The sequence below is a fragment of the Miscanthus floridulus genome, chromosome 1 (assembly GCF_019320115.1).
Source record: "Miscanthus floridulus cultivar M001 chromosome 1, ASM1932011v1, whole genome shotgun sequence".
Lineage (NCBI taxonomy): Eukaryota > Viridiplantae > Streptophyta > Magnoliopsida > Poales > Poaceae > Miscanthus > Miscanthus floridulus.
The window spans coordinates 186,271,856-186,283,555 of NC_089580.1; positions in this window are offsets into that span (position 1 = coordinate 186,271,856).

Sequence of the window (11,700 nt, forward strand, 5' to 3'; positions counted from 1 at the left end):
CTCATAGACGGATCCTGCATGGCGGCCAATTTTGCGAGAAAATCGGCGGCATCATTGTCCTTTTGAGGGACATGATGCAGCTCGATCCCCTAGAATTTGTCTTCTAGTTTGTGCACCTCCTGGCAGTATGCTATCATGAGGGGGCTTTTGTAGGACTCCTTCATGACTTGGTCAATGACCAACTCCGAGTCACCATGGACGTAGAGTCACATAACGCCGAGCTCGATGGCGATACGCAGCCTGTTGATGAGGGCCTTGTATCCCATGGTGTTGTTTGAGGCCGAGAAATAGAGGTGGATGGTGTAGTGGAGCCTACTTTTGTCCGAGGAGATCAGAACCACTCCATCCCCTGAGCTAGACGCCATTATGTACCCATTGAAGTACATTGTCCAGTACTCATGGGTGACATCCAGGGTCAGTAGCTGCACCTCCGTCCATTCAGTGACAAAATCCACAAGAGCTTGAGATTGAATAGCGGTATGAGGGATATACCTAATATCATAGCCCATGAGTTCGAGTGCCCACTTGGGGATCCATCCCACAGCATCGTGGTTGCGGATGATGTCCCTGAGCAGGTATGAAGTGATGATCATGACTTCATGGTCGTTGAAGTAGTGCAGCAGCTTCCGGGTTGCCAGTAGCACGGCGTATAGGAGTTTCTGCACCTAGAGGTACTAGACCTTGGGGTCGGTGAGTACCTCCCCAATGAAGTATATGGGTCGTTGGAACTTAAGGTGGTGTCTAGGCTCCCCCCTTTCGACGACTAGGGCGGCGCTCACCACATGGTTACTTGCCACAACGTAGAGGAGGAGGGGTTCTCCCTGTTCGGAAGCGACAAGGATTGGGGCCGACATCAGGGACACTTTGAGGCTTTCTAGAGCCTGCTGAGCTTCCTCAGTCTAGATGAAGGTGTCTATCTTTTTGAGGAGCTTGTAGAGTGGCATCCCCTATTCGCCAAGCTAGGAGATGAATTAGCCTAGGGCGGCCAGACAGCCAATGAGCCTTTGTACGCCCTTGACATTGCGTATAGGGCCCATGTTGGAGATGGCCATGATCTTTTCATGGTTGGCCTCGATGCCGCGCTTGGACATAATGTATCCTAGCAGCTTTCCCTTTGGAACCCCAAAAATACATTTTTTAGGATTCAATCTGATGTTGAACCTTTGAAGGTTTACGAACATTGCAGACAAGTTTATGATCAGGTCATAAGGTTGAGTCATTTTGACCACTATGTCATTAACATAGATGGCGATTGTTGGTTTCGATCGCTTGGCTTGATCAGGCTAATCGAGCGGGTCGATTTGGTCGGCTAAGCATTGCTGCATGCACCTTTGGTAGGTGGCGCCAACGTTCTTTAGGCCGAAAGGCATGGTTACATAGCAGTACAAACCATATGGGGCTGGAGGCATGGTTAGTGGCGACGTCAAGCAGTTCGTAGGTGGAACGGGGCTTCAGGCAGCCAAACTTATGGATTAGGGACTCGTAGGTCATCTCAGAGGGGAATGCGCTGATGACGTCCACATCGACGACATTAGGGAGGGAGTTGTATTGTTGGGAGAATCTATAGATGTAATCCCATAGGGACTCACTAGGCTCCTGCTGGTAGTTCTTGAGGTCCCAGGAGTTACTAGGGCGGACATACGTCCTCTAGAAATTTTCGATGAAGACCCTCTTGAGGTCCGCCCAGTCGTGGATGATGTCATGCAGGAGGAATTCAAGCCACGTCCAAACATGTTCCCCCACACAGATAGGGAGATATTGAATGATGAAAAGGTCATCATCCACCCCTCTGCCTCGGTAGGCGAACCGAAAATCTTTGAGCCAAATACCAGGGTTTGTCTCCTTGGTGTACTTGGCGATGTTGGTAGGCGGTCGAAAGTGCTGTGGGAACAGCGCTCTCAGGATACGTCGGCCAAAGGCCCATGGTCCTAGGCCATCCAGGCTAGGACTCTGGTCATCTGGCTAGCGACCATGCCTAGGGCACGTTTCACCGCTCCCCTTGATGGTTCGGATAGGGCCCGTGTCGCCTATGCTTATTGTCGCCCGATGGACATCATCATCATGTTAGGCCTGATGCTGGTTGCTGATGACGCTACGGGCATCTAAGTGCAGACCAAGGCATTCATGACTGGCAGTCGGTGTGGAGCAGGCGCCACATCAGACAATAACACAGCCACGGCCACTCGAGCCGCGCTTAGCGGCTGTAGCGGTGAGTGGATGGAGCGATATTTCTGGTGCATCCCTGCTCCTCCAGTGGGGAGAGAGGGCATGAGTCAAAGTTGCAATGTGGAGCTTTCCGCTTGTTGAACAGCTCTAACTTCTACCAGTGCCTGAAGGTTCTGGTAGACCACCCGCTCCTAGGGGTCAACGGGCTTGAGAACTCCATGCAGAAGCATTATCGTAGCGGTGATGTTCTGGCTAGCCCGAGCGAGCTATGGGGGGTCATTCCCCTCATTCATGATGTCACGCTAGACCTAGCAAGCGTGACCCCAAGCGCCGTGCTAAAAGCTCTAGTTTGGTTTTGGATAATTAATGAAACCCTAAGTGCTAACCTAGTTTATCAAAGTAATCATGAGATAGGTAGCACTACTCCAAGTGATGAAGCAATGACTAAGATCATGACAATGGTGATGACATGGTTATGATCAAAGGCTTGAACTTGGAAAAGAAGAAAGAGAAAAAAAAGGCTCAAGGCAAAGGTATAAAAATGCAGGAGCCATTTTGTTTTTGTGATCAAGACACTTAGTGAGTGTGATCACGTTAAGTATAGATAGCCGTACTATTAAGAGGAGTGAAACTCGTATCGAAATGCGGTTATCAAAGTGCCACTAGATGCTATAATTCATTGCATATGCATTTAGGATCTAGTGGAGTGCTAACACCCTTGAGAATACTTGTGAAAATATGCTAACACATGTGCACAAGGTGATACACGTGGTGGTTGGCACATTTGAGCAAGGGTGAAGGAGATAGAGATGATAGTGGGTCAGTCTTGCTGTTTTACAACTGACCGGACGTTGGTTTCAGGGAGACTGGCGCGTCCGATCAGGTGTGGTAGTAATACCCTAGCGTCAGTCATATGACCGGATGCTAGGCCTCTGATAGATCAAACGCTGGAAGGCAGTGTCCAGTCAAAGGTGACGTAGCTGCCCAGTAATTAGGGTGACTGACCGAACACTGGTTGTGTCCGATCAAGTACCATCGGACGAGTCCAGTCGAAGAAAACTGGTTTTGGAACCTTACTGTAAATGACCGGACGCTGGGGGTTCAGCGTTCGGTCACTTGTGCCTGAGCATCTGATCAACTATCAATCGTTGAGATCTGATGACTCCTGTTGAATGTAGGATGACACGTGGCCGCCATCAGGCGACCGGATGCTAGCCCTATGTCCGTTCAGTAGAACCGGAGCGTTCGGCCACCCCGATCAGAACCCAATGAAGGGGTATAATAGCTCTTTTTGTGGGGGCTTCTATTTAAGCCCCATGGCTAGCTCAAGCTCACTCTCTTGCACATTTTTATTGACATAGCAACCTTGTGAGCTTAGCCAAAGCACTCTCACTCATCTCCATCATTGATCCATCATCTTTGTGAGATTGGGAGAGAATCCAAGTGCATTGCTTGAGTGATTGCATCTAGAGGCACTTGGTATTCATGTTGCGCTGCGGATTTTGCTTGTTACTCTTGGTGGTTGCCACCACCTAGACGACTTTATGCAGCGGTGGAGGATCGGGACGAGTTGGTGATTGTTCGTGGCCATCTCCAGTGATTGTGAGGGGAGTTGTACCTTCCCCGGTGGAGTGCCAAAAGGTAACTCTAGTAAATTGCTCATGTTATTGAGTTACCTCACTTGTGGGGAGGTTCTTGCGGTGTCCAATCGTGTGGACGAGGTTTGTGAAACACCTTTTAGCCGCCGAACCACCAAGTGTTGGTCGACACAATGAGGATGTAGCGTATTGGCAAGCATGTGAACCTCGGGAGAAAATTGGTTGTCTTGTGTCATTTGTATTCTCCTGGTGATTGGCTTAATCTTTATCTTGTGATTAGTTCATTCCTCTACACGGCGGTATAATCATCCCACTCACTCATTTACATTCTTGCAAACTAGTTGTAGCAAGCTCTTTAGTGTATTTAGATTTGAGAGCTTGCTTTGTGTTTTTTAGTTCACCTAGTGAAGCTCTTTAGAGTAGCAAGTTTGAGAGCTCCTAGTGAGAAGTAACTTTGCAAGTTGTGTGCCTAGAAATAATTGCAACTAGAATTATTGGATAGGTGGCTTGCAACCCTTGTAGAGCTAGAGTAAGTTTGCATTTTGCTATTTGTCATACTAATCAAATTGCTCTAGTTGATTTGTAGATTTTTAAATAGGCTATCCACCCCCCTCTAGCCATATTAGGACCTTTCAAGTGGTATCAGAGCCAAGGTCACCATTTGATTGAAGGCTTAACAACCTCGGTGTCAAATTATGGCTCAAGTTGTGTTCAACCATATGGGGGACAAACCACCGTTCTTTGATGGCACATGCTATAATTATTGGAAGAGAAAAATGAGGATGTATCTTGGTTCAATCAATGATCAAGTATGGGAAGTGACCGAGAATAATTATGCTATCATCGATCCTAATGATCCCACCAACCAAGATAAGATCAACAAACAATGCAATACAATGGCTCTCAACACAATATACAATGCCATTAATTCCAAAGTATTTGAGCAAATCAAGGATTGTGAAAGAGCAAATGAGGTGTGGAAAAGATTAGAAGAAACATATGAGGGCACACCGGTGGTGAAGAGTGCCAAGTTGTATATCCTCAAGGATAAATTGACAAGCTTCAGGATGAAGGAAGATGAGAGCATTCTAGAGATGTTCCATCATTTGCAAGTGATTATGAATGATTCGACGGCATTGGGAGAAAAGATCAAGGATGATGATGTCTCTCATCGGTTCTTGATGTGCCTACATCCAAGATTTGAGATGTCGAGATTGCTCATCATAAGAGGAGGATTGAAGGAGATTACCCCCAACCAAGTACTAGGTGATGTCATGACACAAGAGACATACCGTGTGGAAAGGGAGTGAGATGACAAGGACGACAAGAAGGAAGAAGAGTGAAAGGATCAAGATGCCCAAGAGGGGGGTGAATTGGGCTAATTCTAAATTTTCTTGCAATAATCAAATCCTATGGATAGCCCAATTAACCCCTTGTGCCTAGAAAGTGTTTCTATCAAACTAACGCACAAAGGACTTGCAACCTATGTTCTAAACTTACTCTAGCATGGCAATTCTATGAATGTAAAGACAAGTATTGAATTGCACAAAGTAGATACTCAAAGTAAATGCTCAAAGTAAAGAGAGGGAGGAACGCGGCGATGTTTTGCTGAGGTATCGGAGAGTCGCCACTCCCCACTAGTCCTCGTTGGAGCACCTGCGCAAGGGTATAGCTCCCCTTTGATCCACGCAAGGATCAAGTGTTCTCTACGGGTTGATTCTTCGACACTCCATCGCAATGAATCACCCAAAGCCGCTCACAACTTGAGTTGGGTCACCCACAAGCTCCGCCGGGTGATCACCAAGCTCCCAATCACCACCAATCCGTCAAGGTGATGGTGATCACCAAGAGTAACAAGCACGAAGTCTCACTTGACCACGTGAAGCCTAATGAGAAGATGGATGCACACTTGGCTACTCTTGATTCACTAATGAGGCTACTCTCTTGGATTCTCAAATCTCAATCACCTCACTAGGACCTTGCTCTTCTTGGCACTCACAAATGTGTTTCTCAGCTATTGGAATGAGCAAAAGTGACTCCACACACGAGTGGAGCTTCTATTTATAAGGCAGCCTGAAAAACGAACCGTTATGAGCTTCTGCGGGGTGACCGGACGCTCCGGTCATGTTGACCGGATGCTCCGGTCAGTTCAACCCGTGAACTAGTAAAACTGTGTTGACCAGACACTAGCAGGGTCCAGTCACCACTGACTGAACACGTCCGATCGTAGATTCCCTTCTCTGGAACCTTACTAGAGTCGACCGGACGCTGCCTTTCAGCATCTGGTCACTTGACCTCTTCAGCGTCCGGTCACACCGAATGCAGACAGCTGATCAAATGAACTGACCAGACCCTACGGCCAGCGTCCGGTCGCATCGGGGCCAGCATCCAGTCAGCATTTGACCCTCCATTCACTTCTAACTCTCGATCATATGTGAATGAAGTTTGCTCCAAAGGATCTTAGGCATTCATAGGAGCTACCTAGAGCTAGTTTTAACAAGTGTGCACCACACCTAACTCACTAGACTCAACTAGGTCAAGCTACCCATCCATACCCCCCTTAATAGTATGGCCAAAGGAAAAAACAAAGTCCTAAACTACTCTATGTGTCACTCCAGCTCCAATTGACACTTAGAACTAGTCATCCTTAACCTTGTCGTTCATCCTTTGAAAACCGAAATGATTTCCATCATAGGGGCATGACAACTTTGATTGCCCAATCGATCTCCATTACCTTGACCTAACTTAATTGCCTCTGCAAAACACATGTTAGTCATAGTAACCTTGTATTGTCATTAATCATCAAAACCCTACTAGGGGCCTAAATGCTTTCAATCTCCCCCTTTTTGGTGATTGATGACAATACCACCTCGAGTATGTGAAAGAGTGAGGTTTTTGACGGGCTTGGTTCATATAAGCTTTTGTCGATAAGAACAAAAGTGTTAGTCAAGCTTATATGACCCAAGCCAACACAATGTACTCAAAGGATATGAATTAAGCATGAGTACGTGTAACAAAGCTCATTTGCATCGGAGTATAAATGCGGAAGCAAAGGCAAATGAGCATAACACAAGTGATATGTCATATAAATAATGTAAAATAGCAAGCACACATGTTATATATCACAATCACATAGATAGCACTATCACATAGATATAATAATGTGCATGAAAGTAAACACACAAATGCATAAGTAATAGTGTATCACACAAATAAAACTCCAAATGTATATAAGCTAATACTAGATAACTGGCTCCCTCTAAATCACGCTCCCCCTGAGTCTACATACTCGAACCCTCTCCCCCTTTGGCGTCAAACACCAAAACCTAGGGGTCGGTCGGCGGGGCTGCAGCAGACGAGCCGGGCGCTGAAGTACATGGAGCAAGATGGAACTGAGCGCCATCATCATCTGACCCTGAACTCTAAACTAACTGACCCTCTGAAGCAAGTAGTGTTGCTGAAGCGGTCTGGGTCTAAGCTGGGGCTAGTGCTGCCTGTGAAGTTGCTATAATGTTTGTCGTAGGATCTGACGAGGCGACAGACGAGGGGAGCCTCTGAGTAGTCACTGCGATTGGGGCTGTTGTAGAGGGACCGACAGTATGCATATGAGGCGGTGTAGGCATGACGGTCAGCTCGCTAAAAGATGCTTCAAGACTCCTGGAGACTAACATGTCAGGCACAAAAAGCGAGGGTGACTACTCTGGTGAGAAGCCCATGTGATATGGAATGAACTGTGGGGCAACCACCGGTGAGGACAACCACTAGGACACCTGAACTGCGGGTGAAGCAAACTAAGCTGGAGGCTGTCCCTGACTTTGAAGCCTGCTGGGCTGTATAACTAGAGTCGTCGTGGTGGAGGCAGGCTGAGCAAGCTGGGGTGAAGGCTGTGGCAGTGGGGCCCCAAGTGCTGTCACTACATGCTGCATAAAGCCCATAAGCTGCTACTACATGAGTATCTGCTGGTGATGCATCTACTGCTAGAGAAGCTGCTGCTGCCTCTAGAACTCATCCTGACGAGCCTAGAACTGTGCGAAGTTGGCAGCGGTCTCCTATGCCTATCGTGCCTGATCCTGCTGCATCCGCTCAAGAATGGCAATCAGTGCGGGGTCCATCTGTGGTGCTGGTGGAGCTGAGCTGGAACTGGCGGCCTCTACATCATGTCTGCGGGGAGGCATCTGAGGAATTAGCAGATAGTCATCATTCGAGCTATCACTAGACTTGGTCATCTCCTGCTATGCCTCAAGCTACTCCTCCTCAGTGGCGGCAATGCCTCTAATGATCTTGTCCTACTGAGCTGCTGACTTTGGAATATCTGGACGATGACTGGGATGAGCTAGAGCCTATGGAGTGCTGTGCCGGATCCTCTGTGCCATGTTATATGCAGAAAACTCTGTGGTGGCAGCCCTATACTCTACAACCAACTCAGGGGTCCTGACGTGCACACACTGTAGCATCAAGAATGTAACCCAATGTGCATAAGGGAGCTGTTGGTGACCCTTGAAGCCCTCAGCAATAGTACCCTCCATCTCTGATAGAAGGAGGTCCCAAATGTCGAACACGGTCTGCTACATTAGGGCATTAAGGAGCCAGAGCTGTAAGCGAGTTAGACCCTCCTTGTATCCCAACTTGGGAAGCAGTGTCCTCCTGATAATGGCCTCTAACACTCATGCTGTAGGAGTTAGGTCACTGGGGTTTCTGCTCGACCCCTCACCAAAGGGCTCCTTGAAGCAATGTCTCACTAGATCTGTAGGAGGCACCAACCCTACATGAGGACGCCTAGGAGGCTCCTGCTGTCCAAAACATACCTCATGCAATTTTACAGGCTGCTCCTATAACCTCAGTATCTCCCAGGCCCTAAAGCTCATGACCCTGTAATCTCTGCCGTTGAATACAAAATGAATGAAGTTGTGATGCGGATCAATGTAGAGTGAAGCATAAAACTGCCGGACCCAAGATGATACATATACTCCTGTCCAGCCAATTAGATCTGTAAGCCCCGACAAATATGATAAGTAGGGGCGGATGTGCTCCCCGGCTGCTGCCATAATAGACTCCAAACTGTAGACCCTCTGAGATCTGAACACTGCCCCACTGCTCAGATATGCATTGTAGAAGTCCTCCTAGAGTGGTGTGTAGAACCCCTCTGCTGCTCTCTCATCCCTCCTCGGAGGGAACCACACGTCGAACTCAACAAAACGCAGCTAGCGAACCTATTTGGCAGTGGCGGCCCTCAAGTCGAGGTGTACCACTAGAGGTGGACCCTGTGGTTTGGGCGGAGGGCGTGAACCTCTGCACTGTGTAGCTGGCCTAGGTGGAACTGTGGCACTAGTATGACTTGAGCGATGTAGATGGGGTGCTGGCATGGTCTCCTCGGCCTGCTGACCCTCCTGAGACTCTTGAGCTGGCTAAGGCTCTGCTGGTGGGGGCTGCTGTTGTGCCTCCTGCTGGGACTCCCCCTGAGGACGAGCCTCCTTAATAGCCAGTCGACGACCTGCCATCATGACAGTCCCAGGTGGACCACCATGAAGACACTCAGCCTGCTCAACTGCTGCCCTCTATGCTGGTGTGAGCTGTGGATCTGCTATAACAACACCACTACGAGCGCCTCCTCTCTCAGCATGCTCTGTGGCCTCTGCAATAGCTGCTGCTCTCGTTGTCTCTGTGTCGGGGTACTTGCGCTTCTTGGATGTCACCTGCTTTGTCGCTTTGCCTTTCAATCCTGTAGGCCGACGAGGTGGGGGCCTCCGGTCATCATCACCCAGACCACCACCAACGTTCTTGGTGTGAGCCATCTGATCTGACAAGAGGATGAACTGCTACTGATGAAGATCAACTATCAAACTGACACTCCCGAGGCTTGGCCTCGATCCTTACTCACAAGCTTGGCTCCAAGTTGACTGCCAACTACCACAAAACCTCAATGACACCGACTCGCTGCACGATGGAATAGATGGATATACAAATAAATACAATATATCTAATAGATGTAAAAACCTAGGAAGCAAGCAATGTAGATACGAGATTGACACGACGGGCAAGCTACCTGACGAACCGGTGATCCGAGAAAAGGAAAGACGTCACGCGGGGAACCTCGGAACTGACTAGGGTTAGGGATCATGAACCGCTTCGAAGATTTTGGCGACCCTGAATGATTTAGGTTAATGCATTGAGATTTGAACTAGATCATGTGCGAAGCAATTTGAGGAAAAACGGATTGGCCCTTACCAATCAAGGGGGGAGAGCTAGGGCAAAGTAGCTGCTCTTGATGATAGAGAATCCGATGGTGGCGCGGCATGGAGGATGCACGGTGAGCGCGTGAGGGGGTCACTGGCGGATGCGGTGGCGCACGAGAGAGTCTGGCATGGGGCTGCAGCGGTGCGGCAAACTACTGTGGCGTGGTGGCTTGGGCGTGTGGGCTCAGGACGGAGCTGAGGCAGCACGGTGAGCAGCGGCAGTGCATTGGCTTGGGCATGGGAGCGGCAGCGCTAGCTAGGGCACGGCTGGATCAGGGGAAAAAGAGTACGACGGTTGCGGTTTAAATGAGGGCCCCAAATGTGACAAGGAAGGAAACAGAAAAGAGTCCTGAAGCCGCGCGAGATCCATTGACCGGATGCTCCGGTGGTAGCAACTGGATGCTACCACCCAGCGTTCGATCGATTCCAGAGAGGTCCAATTCCTCTGGAATCGGGACTGGACGCATTCGATGGTCCATGACCGGACACAGGCAGGTCCGGTCAGTACAGCTTGTTCTTCCTTCGATCGATCGGACGCTGGATCCCTTCCTGACCGGACACACAAACGCAGCGTCCGGTCACTCCTTCACCAATAGTTCACCTCCTGTGAACTGACCGGATGCTGGATAGCAGCGTCCGGTGCAGCGTCCGGTGCACCTTTTCCAGCAAATCTTCAAAGTTTCTTTGCACTACCTATTCCCAATCAAGTCCCAACTTGAATAAGACCCAAATAAACACCAATTGGGACTGATGTGAGTGACCTCTCTCAAACCCTCATATTTTTTAAAATATTTTGCCTTAGGCTATTATCCTTTTTAAGAAAATAGGCAATAAAAAGGGCAAATGGAACAAAACAACAAAACAACATTTATGCATATGCAATACTTGTAAGTAAATCTAGTTGCTTGTCAAGTTTGATCCAAAGTTAAGCTTCTTCACACGCTTTCCGGCGGTTATCTTAACCATGTTAGACAAGCCCTATATGCATTGCTAAAAATTAAACATGTTGTATATTACAATGAATGCAAGGGACAACATAAGCTCAATTCTTAGTGAAGTTACTAAAATCAAGCACATTGAGCTCATTCTGCAATCTACAAAACGTAGCCTCATCTAGCGGTTTAGTGAAGATATCCGCTAATTGATCTTCGGTTCTTACACCTTCTAGTGATATATCATTTTTAGCAACATGATCTCTTAGAAAGTGATCACAGATATCTATGTGCTTGGTGCGAGAGTGTTGAACTGGATTATTTGCAAGTTTTACCGCACTTTCATTATTGCACAAAAGAGGTACCTTTTCTAGAACTACACCATAGTCTAGCAAAGTTTGTTTTACGTATAATATTTATGCACAACAAGCACCCACGGTAATGTATTCCGCTTCGATGGTGGACAAAGCCACACTATTTTGTTTCTTGGAGGACCAAGACACAAGTGATCTACCAAGCAAATGGCACCCTCCGGATATGCTTTTTTCTATCAACTTTGCATCCGGCATAATCCAAATTAGAATAGCCAACTAACTCAAATATAGATCCTTTGGGATACCAAAGGCCAATGCTCGGTGTGTGCTTAAGATACCTAAGGATTCTTTTTACGACAATTAAATGTGTTTCCTTAGGACTAGCTTGAAATCTAGCACACATACACACACTAAACATGATGTCGGGCCTAGATGCGGTTAAATATAACAAGCTATC